The following is a 14,229-nucleotide window of genomic DNA, read 5'->3' on the forward strand; positions in this document are numbered from 1 at the left end:
ACAGGGAGAAGAATCTGGTAGGGAAGCCTGAACTTGGTTTCAGACACCTTTCCGGACTTCAGGTAGAGCACGAGCTTAGAGAGCTGTTACAAGGGGAGCTGAGGTACTCAAGTCATGCCTGTGGCCTTAATACTGCATGTACCCCCTACTCACCCAGCTCTGGCCTACTCAGCCTTTCCTGTCTTCAGAATACTGGACAAGAATGTGGACCCCAGAGCTGGCTTCTTACTAGCTGTGTGATATTCAGTAAGTTACTCAACTTCCCTGGGCCTCAGATTTCTCATCTGTAAAATGAGGTTAATGTCTATTCCCATAGAAGTATTGGGTAAAATGAGTTAACAGATAAGAATGCTTAGAATAGTACATAACGGCCAACAGTAACTGGGTGCTATTAACTACTGACTAGAATTGCATTTCCTCTTGCCCCAAGCCTAATGCTTACTTAGTTTTTGCTGTCAATGTTTTGGTTTGGTTTTGTATGTATAAGTTTACAGGCCAATACAAAGAGGGGCTAGGGGAAACTGCTGTCTTTTGACTCTTCTAGCTAGAGGGAGAACATAAAAGGCAGGAAGGTCCAAACATTTGCCATGGAAGCTAAGTGACTTCCCTTCTCTGGGCCTGTCTTCCCATCTATGGCTAGCAATGGCCAGTCTTGCCCTGCCCAACTTCCTGGCTTGTACAGGGAGACACAGGATATGTCCTGCAGGGTCAGCGTGATATAGGTGAGGATTCTTAGCTTGGCTGGTTGGAGAAGCCAGGTTGACTTGGTCTTAGGGGCCTGGGTTCTGGTTCCTTCCAGCATTAACTCCTCCTCCTTCCCCTCCCTCCATCATACAAGCTCATGTAAGGATTTCAAACTTCCAGAAGCACCAATTGGAATAATGCTGTGTAACTGAATTTGCTTTAACACAAGGGTAGATGTCTTGTGTCATTTCCTATCATTTCAAATAGAGGTAGTCTCTAAACTGCGGTTGAACTATGATATTTGATCTGTTGATAGAGACCAAGTGGGTTAAGGATGACGAGTGTTGAACACAATTACTTAAGCATATAGTTCTTTGTATACTATTTTCTTGAAAGACAGTCTTAGAACTGCTGGGTCAAGACCACACCTCTTAAGACTGTGGGGCTCGGGACTGTCTGAGTGTCTCCCCACCCAATCCCACTGTGCAGGCTTGCCACCACAGGCCAGTAACACTCTAAATCTTTGCCTATCTGAGCATCATAAGGCAAATGGCATTGGCCGTTTTGAAGGGGCTCTTTTTGATTAGAAGTCAAGCATCTTTCTAGCCATTGGTATCGCATAAGTTACCCTTCATGTCTTTTATCTACTCTCCACTATTTCTCTCCTCATCTGTAAAGAGCTTTCACAAATCAAGGGGCCAGTATCCTCATTTTATAAATTTTCCATCTAATTGGCCATTGGCTTTTCTCTGCCGGGTTCTTTTATCTTAGAAAGGATTATGTAACAATGAATTTTTCCCTCTCATATTTGTATTTTTGAGTATGGCAAAGACTTTCCCCTATCCTATATAATCATCCAAGTATCCACTTGCTTTATTGTGATATTCCAGTAACAATGCAATTGTGTATCTCCTACTTCCAAGTGTATATAGGTACATGATTTTGGCAACTGATAAATTGTGCATAGATTTTGTCAACAATTCCATGTCAAAGGAGTCTGTTTACTGAAACAAATATACAAACTATATGAACAATGAAGTTCACTGCAGTGCTAGCTTTCTCTCGGGGGAAGCAATCTAAACTTTGGCTTTCCTAAATAACAAAATTTAGTCTAAATTTTGCCCAATTTAAAGCTTTCTTCCTCCCTTCTTACTGCCTCCTGATGTGAGCAGGCCCCTGCTGGACCTTGAGAACAATTCATCAGACCCGATGGGGACAATAACCACTGTCTCTGACCTGTGGCAGGAAGCAGAGCTGCTCAGGGCCCGTCAGGTTTTGTCTCTTCCTGCCCCTTTGGGGAGGTGGGGATGGGGATGGGGGCAGAGGCTGTGGCTATATCTATATAAGACCTAAGGGAATCCCCTGTCTTTCCATTCCCCAGGCCCCCACCAGCTTCCATATACTTACATTATACATTGAGAGCAAATTAACTTCATGGTGCTTTGTTTTTAATAAAGGGGACAGAATACTTCACCGCCTGTTAGTTCAGCTGAATTCAACTCCCTGTCTGGACACTTATGTGAGAACATTTCATGGAAAAGTGCCACTTCTGTTCCAGCAGTAGGAACACTAGATACTCGGATCAACCTAAAGTAAACAACTAAAATACCAGATTATAAATATTTTAAAATATTCTTAGACTAGTGTTGAATTAACATGGGGAATGAGGCATGCAGATAGGCCAAAAATAAAAATTAAACACTCTGGGAAGTAAAATCAGCTTCTATTCTGGGAAGTTCTACAGGACTCTGGAGACCTCGGCCTTCTGCTTTGATGAGTCCAGGGAACTGTAGATCAAGCCCGGAGCCTACAAAGGCAACAAGTCCAGATGCAGGGCCTCCTCTAAAGCTGGAACTTCAGAGGTCCCAGTCCTCAGTGCAAGAGTGAAGGAGAAACAAGCCTCTGGCAAGAGTGGGCAGCAAGGAATCCTGCCTATTTTTATCATGGGGCTAGATGTATTGAAAAAAAAAATCACCTTGAGAATGAAAAGTGTAATTCCCTCTTCTCTGGTGTGTGCAGTCAAATCCTCAGACTGAAGGAGAGAAGAGAAAGAACCCCTCAGGTTCAATCTAGGAACAAACCTCAAGGGCTGAATTTAATTTAAAGTGATCCCCAGGCTTCAGGAAGAAGCAAATGCAGGTCCTGTCTGAAAGATGATTTCAGCCAAAGCCTCAGAGAATTATGACAGATCAAGTTGCAAACAAGATGAACACCTCACAGCAAGTCACAAGATAACAATACACAGTGAAAAGTCAGGGCACAAAGTGAGAAGATAGTTGCAATACATTCTTGACAAAGGATTACTACCCAAAAATATGTTTAAAACTGCTACAAATCAAGAAAAAGGTAACACAAATAGAAAAATAGGCAAACGACACTAAGGCATTTCACAAGAGGAAAAACTCAAATGGTCTGTAAGTGGCTGAAAAGATGCTCAACTTCAACAGTAATCATGAATGTGAAAAATTAAACTTCAAGATAATATTATACACCCACCAGAGTGGCAAAAATTAAAAAGCCAGAAAATAAGCATTGGTGAGGGTATGAGGACAGGAACATTCTACCAATGTTAATTAGAATATAAACTGGTATACCTATGTTGAAAAATTGTCATTCCCTAATATATAAGTCCTCTCCTAACTATCCCAGAAAAAACCTTGCACCAGAATGTTCACAGAAACACTATAATAGCAAAATAAAAATAAAAAACTAGAAACAACCCATATGTCCATCATGAACACTAGAACATATAAATACACTCCGGTATATTCCTACAATCAAATTCTACGATGAATGAGAGGTAAGAGTTAACCTGTTTGTCCCTGGCAGACTGGCCTCCCAGGAAAGGAGTTGGCCCCTTACAAGGTTCCATGGAATCTGGCCATTGCTAAGTGCCTAAGACACTGATCAATTACAAGGTTTGGACCCCAGCCCTTTAATCATATCAGAGGAAGGGCTGATGCTTCTCCAGCCATGAACACACTGCAGTAAATCCTGCTGCTGGCTGACCACATCAAATAACTGCAACAGCAAAACTAAGACCCTAGAGCCTTGATCACAGCAGGAAGAGGAGCTGTGCTTCCTAATCATGCAGCTTAAAAGCCCCATAGCCCAATGGCCAGGATCCCTCTCCCAGCGTGCACTGTCCTAGAATGAATGGGCCACACAGGACCGGCACATCTGCTGCTGCTCCTACCTTCAATAAATGCTGTCACAGTACCTGCTGTGAGTTCTGTTTGGCCATTTTCCTTTGTTTTCCCAGTAGTGAATGAACTAGGGCCATGTGTGTAAATACAGGTAAATCTCAAGGACGATGCTGAGAAGATGAAATCAAAGAAACTAGATTGAATGACTTCATTTATATAAAGCTCAAAAATCAGTCCCCAAAACCCCAATGTAGTAGTAAAATTGTATAGAAAAACAAACGAATGATCAGCACCAATTTCAGGGTAGTGGTTTTCTCTGCAGGGGCAGGGAGCGATGCATTCATTGAGGAACACACTGATGGCCCCTAATGCTTTCTTCAGCTGGCTGGTGGACACAAAGATGTTTACTATTCTTTAAACTGTACAGGTACATTTTTAGACACTTTGGGTGAATATTTCAGAAAACTTTTAACCTCCTGGCCTGCCTTACTACAATCTGCTGGGCCTGTCTCCAACCACAGTGCTGCTCCTCCTTCCCCAGCTGCCTGTTCCCTCAAACCTGCTTTCTCACTCCTTCTCCCGGCAGTGGGGCTGCCAGTGCCTTTGCTCACACCAGACACCCCTACTCTGTTCCTCTGTCCTATGTCCACCTAAGGAACTTCCACTTCAAAACGCGGCTGTGCCACCTCCCCTAGGTCCACCTGACATCCTTAACAGTTGCACATCCTGTCCTCTGTGCTGGCAGCTCTATCAGAACTCTAGCATCATGTCTGTATTGCTCTGTTGACTCCTGTCTCCGTGCCTGGATTATGTTCCAGCCGCTTTGTATCAACAGAGCCTTAGGTTTACTAATGCAGCAGAGAAGGCAGTCAGACCATGCCTTTATTCGATAGGTGTCAAGTGTCAGGGACCACCATGACCTTGGCGACATGTGTCAATACAGTTAAATCTCAAGGACAATGCCAGTGCAGGCAGAGCACGGAAGATGCACGGTAGTCAACATTTACTGAGTGCCTCATCTCTACATGAAACAGTTCACTTAATTCTCAAGAGCCCTGGAACAAAAGGCAACAGAAACTTCTGCAGACTTAAACGTCCCTGTCTGACAGCTTTGAAGAGAGTAGTGGTTCTCCCAGCACGGAGTTTGAGATATGAGAACGGACAGACTGCCTCCTCAAGTGGGTCCCTGACCCCCGAGTAGCCTAACTGGGAGACACCTCCCAGTAGGGGCCAACTGACACCTCATACGACCGGGTGCCCCTCTGAGACGAAGCTTCCAGAGGAAGGATCAGGCAGCAACATTTGCCATTCTGCAATATTTGCTGTTCTGCAGCCTCTGCTGTGATACCCAGGCAAACAGGGTCTGGAGTGGACCTCCAGCAAACTCCAACAGACCTGCAGCTGAGAGTCCTGACTGTTAGAAGGAAAACTAACAAACAGAAAGGACATCCACACCAAAACTCCATCTGTACGTCACCATCATCAAAGACCAAAGGTAGATAAAACCACAAAGATGGGGATAAACCAGAGCAGAAAAGCTGAAAATTATAAAAATCAGAGCTCCTCTTCCCCTCCCAAGGAACGCAGCTCCTCGCCAGCAACGGAACAAAGCTGGATAGAGAATGACTTTGACGAGTTGAGAGAAGGCGGCTTCAGACGATCGGTAATAACAAACTTCTCCGAGCTAAAGGAGGATGTTCGAGCCCATCGCAAAGAAGCTAAAACCTTGAGAAAAGATTAGACGAATGGCTAACTAGAATAAATAGTGTAGAGAAGTCCTTAAATGACCTGATGGAGCTAAAAACCATGGCACAAGAACTACATGACGCATGCACAAGCTTCAGTAGCTGATTTGATCAAGTGAAAGAAAGGGTATCAGTGATGGAAGATCAAATGAATGAAATGAAGCAAGAAGAGAAGTTTAGAGAAAAAAGAGTAAAAAGAAACAAACAAAGCCTCCAAGAAATATAGGACTATATGAAAAGACCAAATCTACGTCTGATTGGTGTACCTGAAAATGACGGGGAGAATGGAACCAAGTTGGAAAACACTCTTCAGGATATTATCCAGGAGAACTTCCCCAGCCTAGCAAGGCAGGCCAACACTCAAATTCAGGAAATACAGAGAACACCACAAAGATACTCCTCAAGAAGAGCAACTCCAAGACACATAATTGTCAGATTCACCAAAGTTGAAATGAAGGAGAAAATATTAAGGGCAGCCAGAGAGAAAGGTCGGTTTACCCACAAAGGGAAGCCCATCAGACTAAGAGCAGGTCTCTCGGCAGAAACTCTACAAGCCAGAAGAGAGTGGGGGCCAATATTCAACATTCTTAAAGAAAAGAATTTACAACCCAGAATTTCATATCCAGCCAAACTAAGCTTCATAAGTGAAGGAGAAATAAAATCCTTTACAGACAAACAAATGCTGAGAGATTTTGTCACCACCAGGCCTGCCTTACAAGAGCTCCTGAAGGAAGCAATAAACATGGAAAGGAACAACCGGTACAAGCCACTGCAAAAACATGTCAAATTGTAAAGACCATTGATGCTAGGAAGAAACTGCATCAACTAACGAGCAAAATAACCAGCTAAGATCATAATGACAGGATCAAATTCACACATAAAAATATTAACCTTAAATGTAAATGGGCTAAATGCTCCCATTAAAAGACACAGACTGGCAAATTGGATAAAGAGTCAAGACCCATCAGTGTGCTGTATTCAGGAAACCCATCTCACGTGCAGAGACACACATAGGCTCAACATAAAGGGATGGAGGAAGATCTACCAAGCAAATGGAAAGCAAAAAAAAAGCAGGAGTTGCAATCCTAGTTTCTGATAAAACAGACTTTAAACCAACAAAGATCAAAAGAGACAAAGAAGGCCATTACATAATGGTAAAGGGATCAATTCAACAAGAAGAGCTAACTATCCTAAATATATATGCACCCAATACAGGAGCATCCAGATTCATAAAGCAAGCCCTTAGAGATCTACAAAGAGATTTAGACTCCCACACAATAATAATGGGAGACTTTAACACCCCACTGTCAACATTAGACAGATCAATGAGACAGAAAGTTAACAAGGATATCCAGGACTTGAACTCAGCTCTGCACCAAGCAGACCTAATAGACATCTACCAAACTCTCCACCCCAAATCAACAGAACACACATTCTTCTCAGCACCACATCGCACTTATTCCAAAATTGACCACATAGTTGGAAGTAAAGCACTCCTCAGCAAATGTAAAAGAACAGAAATTGTAACAAACTGTCTCTCAGACCACAGTGCAATCAAACTAGAACTCAGGATTAAGAAACTCACTCAAAATCGCTCAGCTACATGGAAACTGAACAACCTGCTCCTGAATGACTACTGGGTACATAACAAAATGAAGGCAGAAAGAAAGATGTTCTTTGAAACCAATGAGAACAAAGACACAACATACCAGAATCTCTGGGACACATTTAAAGCAGTACATAGAAGGAAATTTATAGCACTAAATGCCCACAAGAGAAAGCAGGAAAGATCTAAAATTGACACCCTAACATCACAATTAAAAGAACTAGAGAAGCAAGAGCAAACACATTCAAAAGCTAGCAGAAGGCAAGAAATAACTAAGATCAGAGCAGAACTGAAGGAGAGAGAAACACGAAAAACCCTTCAAAAAATCAATGAATCCAGGAATTGATAGACTGCTAGCAAGACTAATAAAGAAGAAAAGATAGAAGAATCAAATAGATGCAATAAAAAATGATAAATGGGATATCAACACCGATCCCACAGAAATACAAACTACCATCAGAGAACACTATAAACACCTCCACGCAAATAAACTAGAAAATCTAGAAGAAATGGATAAACTCCTCAACACATACACCCTCCCAAGACTAAACCAGGAAGAAGTTGAATCCCTGAATAGACCAACAATAGGCTCTGAAATTGAGGCAACAATAGCCTACCATCCAGAAAAAGTCCAGGACCAGACGGATTCACAGCCGAATTCTATCAGAGGTACAAAGAGGAGCTGGTACCATTCCTTCTGAAACTATTCCAATCAATAGAAAAAGAGGGACTCCTCCCTAACTCATTTTATGAGGCCAGCGTCATCCTGATACCAAAGCCTGGCAGAAATACAACAAAAAAGGAGAATTTTAGACCAATATCCCCAATGAACATCGATGCAAAAATCCTCAATAAAATACTGGCAAACTGAATCCAGCAGCACATCAAAAAGCTTATCCACCACAATCAAGTTGGCTTCATCACTGGGATGCAAGGCTGGTTCAACATATGCAAATCAATAAACATAATCCATCACATAAACAGAACCAATGACAAAAACCACATGATAAATCTCAATAGATGCAGAAAAGGCCTTCGACAAAATTCAACAGCCCTTCATGCTAAAAACTTTCAATCGACTAGGTATTTCTTTTGTTTTGTTTTGTTTTGTTTTGTTTTTTTGAGAAGGAGTCTTGCTCTGTCGCCCAGGCTGGAGTGCAGTGGCACGATTTCTGCTCACTGCAAGCTCTGCCTCCCGGGTTCATGCCATTCTCCTGCCTCAGCCTCCCGAGTAGCTGGGACTACAGGCGCCCGCCACCACGCCCAGCTAATTTTTTGTATTTTTAGTAGAGATGGGGTTTCACTGTGTTAGCCAGGATGGTCTCGATGTCCTAACCTTGTGATCCGCCTGCCTCAGCCTCCCAAAGTGCTGGGATTACAGGCGTAAGCCACCGCGCCCAGCCCTAGACTAGGTATTGATGGGATGTATCTCAAAATAATAAGAGTTATTTATGACAAACCCACAGCCAATATCATACTGAATGGGCAAAAACTGGAAGCATTCCCTTTGAAAACTGGCACAAGACAGGGATGCCCTCTCTTACCACTCCTATTCAACACAGTGTTGGAAGTTCTGGCCAGGACAATCAGGCAAGAGAAAGAAATATAGCGTATTCAATTAGGAAAAGAGGAAGTCAAATTGTCCCTGTTTGCAGATGACATGATTGTATATTTAGAAAACCCCATCGTCTCTGCCCAAAATCTCCTTAAGCTGATAAGCAACTTCAGCAAAGTCTCAGGATACAAAATCAATGTGCAAAAATCACAAGCATTCCTATATACCAGTAACAGGCCAAATCATGAGTGAACTCCCATTCAGAATTGCTTCAAAGAGAATAAAATACCTAGGAATCCAACTTACAAGGGATGTGAAGGACCTCTTCAAGAACTACAAACCACTGCTCAACAAAATAAAAGAGGACACAAACAAATGGAAGAACATTCTATGCTCATGGATAGGAAGAATCAATATCATGAAAATGGCCATACTGCCCAAGGTAATTTATAGATTCAATGCCATCCCCATCAAGCTACCAATGACTTTCTTCACAGAACTGGAAAAAACTACTTTAAAGTTCATATGGAACCAAAAAAGAGCCCACATTGCCAAGACAATCCTAAGCCAAAAGAACAAAGCTGGAGGCATCATGCTACCTGACTTCAAACTACACTACAAGGCGACAGTAACCAAAACAGCATGGTACTGGTACCAAAACAGAGATATGGACCAATGGAACAGAACAGAGCCCTCAGAAATAATACCACACATCTACAACCATCTGATCTTTGACAAACCTGATAAAAACAAGAAATGGGGAAAGGATTACCTATTTAATAAATGGTGCTGGGAAAACTAGCTAGCCATATGTAGAAAGCTGAAACTGGATCCCTTCCTTAAACCTTATACAAAAATTAATTCAAGATGGATTAAAGACTTAAATGTTAGACCTAAAACCATAAAAACCCTAGAAGAAAACCTAGGCAATACCATTCAGGACCTAGGCATGGGCAAGGACTTCATGACTAAAACACCAAAAGCAATGGCAACAAAAGCCAAAATTGACAAATGAGATCTAAATAAACTAAAGAGCTTCAGCACAGCAACAGAAACTACCATCAGAGTGAACAGGCAACCTACAGAATGGGAGAAAATTTTTACAATCTACCCATCTGACAAAGGGCTAATATTCAGAATCTACAAAGAACTTAAACAAATTTATAAGAAAAAAATCAAACGACCCCATCAGAAAGTGGGCAAAGGATATGAACAGACACTTCTCAAAAGAAGATATTTATGCAGCCAACAGACATGAAAAAATGCTCATCACTGGCCATCAGAGAAATGAAAATCAAAACCACAGTGAGATACCATCTCACACCGGTTAGAATGGCGATCATTAAAAAGTCAGGAAACAACAGGTGCTGGAGAGGATGTGGAGAAATAGGAACACTTTTACACTGTTGGTGGGACTGTAAACTAGTTCAACCATTGTGGAAGACAGTGTGGTGATTCCTCAAGGATCTACAGCTAGAAATACCATTTGACCCAGCCATCCCATTACTGGGTATATACCCAAAGTATTATAAATCATGCTTCTATAAAGACACATGCACACATATGTTTATTGTGGCACTATTCACAATAGCAAAGACTTGGAACCAACCCAAATGTCCATCAGTGATAGACTGGATTAAGAAAATGTGGCACATATACACCATGGAATACTACACAGCCATAAAAAAGAATGAGTTCATGTCCTTTATAGGGACATGGATGAAGCTGGAAACCATCATTCTGAGCAAACTATCGCATGGACAGAAAACCAAACACCGCATGTTCTCACTTACAGGTAGGAATTGAACAATGAGAACACTTAGACACAGGGTGGGGAACATCACACACCAGGGCCTGTCCTGGGGTGGGCGGAGGTGGGAGGCATAGCATGAGGAGATATACCTAATGTAAATGACGAAGTAACGGGTGCGGCACACCAACATGGCACATGCATACATATGTAACAAACCTGCACATTGTGCACATGTACCCTAGAAGTTAAAGTATAATAATTTAAAAAAACACTAAGAAATTTAACACACACACAAAAAAAATGCCACACAGAAGACCTGTCAGACCAATCAATGTTTAGATTCTATTAGAAATGCTATTTAAAAAAATAAATAAATAAAACTAAAAATAAAAATTCTCAAGAGCCCTACGAAGTAGGCACCAGGAACTGACTTTTCAGATGAAGAAACTGAGACATAAAGATGCACATCACAGAAAGGTGCAGAGCTGGGATTCAAACCTGGGCTGCTGGCTCCAGAGCCTGCATTTAACTATGATATTACCTCCTGCAAAGCTGAGCAGTGGGTCATTAGCTGCCCATGCCTATCTTAATCAGCTTGGTCTCTGAAGCCACAAGGCTTAAAAACCCTAGCTGCGTTATTTACTGGGTGGCCTAAACAAGGCACTTCTCTGAGCTTGTCTTCTCATCATAGACTGGGGACACCACCACCTGTCTGGCAGGGTCATTCTGTGGTACTCACTGTGAGGAGCTCCATCACAGTACCAACGTTACTGGGGAGACTGCTGTGACTACACTGCCCCCAGGTGACCTCCTTGGTTAGTGCTCCAAGCTCAGGAACAATATAGATGCTTCCTCACTTTCAATAGCGGAGGCTAAGCAGGGTTTGATCACCAAAGGCTCAAGTGCACAAAAGATGCAGTAATCACTGATAATATCACCGAACAATTTCCCTATGGACACCTGGGACTACTGACTGCTGCTGGGTCCTAAATACAAAACTCACTAGCTAGACAATAGGGGTGAGTCCTTTAGAATCCACCAACCCCCAACCAAGATCTACTTCCAGAAGGTTCACCTACAAGGCAGCTGGGCCAACATCTGGTGAGCTGTGGCAGGAGGTGATAGCTCTTCATTCATTTTGGCTGATATAACTAACATTCTGTCAAGCCCTCTGTGCTTACTTATCAAAGAAAGAGACAGACGTTGCCTGGGCATTGGACTGAGCCCCAAGGTTGAATCTCTCAATCTGCCACTTGGCAGCAGTGTGACATGAGCTGAAGAGATGAATGATAGCAACGGATACCCGGTTCTGCTCTTAACATTCTAAGTAGGAAAGACAAATGCGCAAACACCTTCGAGGTAACACAGAGCTATGCTAAAGGCATGAACCATGGGCTCCAAGAAAGCTCACTCACCTGGCAGGGCAGCAATGGGCTCCAGAGGCTTCCTGAAGGACTTGGTCTATCTCTGGGGAGGGCAGACTCCAGGGAGAGGGAGCAGGAGAGTGGTAATAGTTAATAGTAGCAGCATTTATGATGTGCAGTTCCTATTCTAAGCACTTGTCACATTCACTTAATCCTTACTATATCTCTAGTAAGTACACTATCCCCATCTTTTGGATGAAGAAACTCAAACAGAAAAAAGTTAAATAATCTGTCCAAGGTCTTGCAGCTACTAAGTGCCAGAACTGGGATTCAAAGCCAGAGAGTCCAGTGCCAGGACTATGCTCCCACCTTCTGCTCCGTTCTGCAAAGGAAGAGCGGTATGAAGTCCTATGCAGGGACCAAGAATCTGCTGAGTTGCTGGACAGCAAAGAGCAAGGTTGTTTTCTTTTTTCTGAGACAGAGTCTCGCTCTGTCACTAGGCTGGAGTGCAGTGGCGCAGTCTCGGCTCACCGCAACCTCTGCCTCCCGGGTTCAAGCGATTCTTCTGCCTCAGCCTCCCAAGCAGCTGGGACTACAGGCATGCACCATCACACCCAGCTAATTTTTTGTATCTTTAGTAGAGATGGGGTTTCACCATGTTGGCCAGGATGGTCTCCATCTCCTGACCTCAGGCAATCCACCCACCTCGGCCTCCCAAAGTGCTGGGATTACAGGCGTGAGCCACCACACCCAGCCAAGGGCAAGGTTGTTTTAAGAATTAAATGAGTGGCTGGGCATGGTGGCTCACGCCTATAATCTCAGGACTTTCGGAGGCTGAGGCTGGCGGATGACCTGAGGTCGGGAGTTCGACCTCAACCCTCTCCCACTCGAGTGACCCATTCTACCATCTGCAAACCATAGCTGTTGTTAGCCCACCTTTTAACTAGGCAGTTGTCCTAACTTTTTTTTAAAGTATGTCCTGCCTTGGGAGAACTGTATGATTGGTCTTTTTTTTTTTTCTTCCCCAAGACGGAGTCTTGCTCTGTCCCCCAGGCTGGAGTGCAGTGGCACAATCCCAGCTCACTGCAACCTCCACCTCCTGGGTTCAAGCAATTCTCCTGTCTCAGCCTCCCGAGTAGCTGGGATTACAGGAATCTGCCACCATGCTCAGCTAATTTTTGTATTCTTAGTAGAGATGGGGTTTCACCTTCTCGGCCAGGCCGGTCTCGAACTCTTGATCTCATGATCCGCCCGCCTTGTCCTCTGGAAGTGCTGAGATTACAGGCGTGAGCCACCGCACCTGGCCCAGGTCTTTTCTTAATAATAAACACTGGTGTAAGTTAAATGGTTTATATTCAACTTGTATAAGTTAAGTGGTTTCTTTACTGTGGGGTTTTTCAGCTTTCCCTAGCTAGTAGGCATCCTGACCCTCCCAGGCAGATACGGCATGCCCGAGCTTCCCTGACAACAGAACACTGCCCCAGCAAAACATGCCTGGAGGTCTCCTGTTACGTCCACAATATGGCCTACCATACTTTGCCCCCAAAGCTCCCCTCCTGGTAACACCCCATTTCTCAGCTCCCCTTCTCAGCACTATTTTTTGTCTATAATCACTGACTCCCACACTTCCTCACCTCATATCCTCTTACCCCACTCCAGGGAGGCAGCCAGCCCCGACCTTCCACTGGGATGGCCCTTGTCAGGGGACTGTCAATCACCCCAGACTGTACACCATGGTTCCCCCCACTTTGCCACCATGACCTCCTTCCTGTTCCTCCATATACCTCGCTCAGTCCAGCCCTAGAACCTGCTCTCTGCCTGCCAACACTCCTCCCCTCTCAGGTCCCTCTCATTCCAGCTTCAGCTTCATCACCACCACTTCAGAGACCTTTCCTGACCTGCAATCTAAAGCAGTCACGTGACCCTACAGGAATTCCCTATAAGGCACATTCATTATCAGATCTTTGTCCCAAAACCAGTCCTACCACAGCTTTTCAATCACCAGAGTCAATAAAAAAATCTCCTTTTTGACTTATGCCAGCTGAGGACAGGCTTTCTAGCACCTACAACTAAAGAACCCTGATGGAGATGCTCAGACCTCCCCACCAGCAAGATCCAGCTAATCTTCCCTGCAGGTCTCCCTCCCTTCCAGGCTTGTGTAGGAAACCAAGTCTACAAGGCAAGTGGCAGGACTAGTGACTTGAGGCCTTCAGACACAAGGTCAAGAACCGCAGGGACATGGCAAATTTCATCTGCAGATTTGTTTTTATTTCTGCTGTGCAATTAAAAAAAAAAAAAAGGGTAAGAGCTGTGAAAGGAAAGGAAGATGGGCTTCCCGGAAGCCAGTGTCCCAGTGTGTGCTCCCTCCCCTTGACC

General features: G+C 43.7%; 1 protein-coding gene across 1 annotated transcript in view; it reads right to left on the reverse strand.

Annotated features, from left to right (window-relative positions):
• The window catches only part of PTGDR2 (prostaglandin D2 receptor 2), a 39,313-nt gene extending 25,204 nt beyond the window's left edge, over positions 1-14,109 (reverse strand). Inside the window, exons 1-2 of the mRNA XM_034932708.3 lie at positions 13,061-14,109; positions 11,905-11,970 (exon numbers count right to left, since the gene is read on the reverse strand). The gene's annotated coding sequence lies outside the window, so the exon portion shown is untranslated. The remainder of the gene's footprint in view (positions 1-11,904; positions 11,971-13,060) is intronic.
• Positions 14,110-14,229: the final 120 nt, after the last annotated feature.

The sequence above is a fragment of the Pan paniscus genome, chromosome 9 (genome assembly GCF_029289425.2).
Source record: "Pan paniscus chromosome 9, NHGRI_mPanPan1-v2.0_pri, whole genome shotgun sequence".
NCBI lineage: Eukaryota > Metazoa > Chordata > Mammalia > Primates > Hominidae > Pan > Pan paniscus.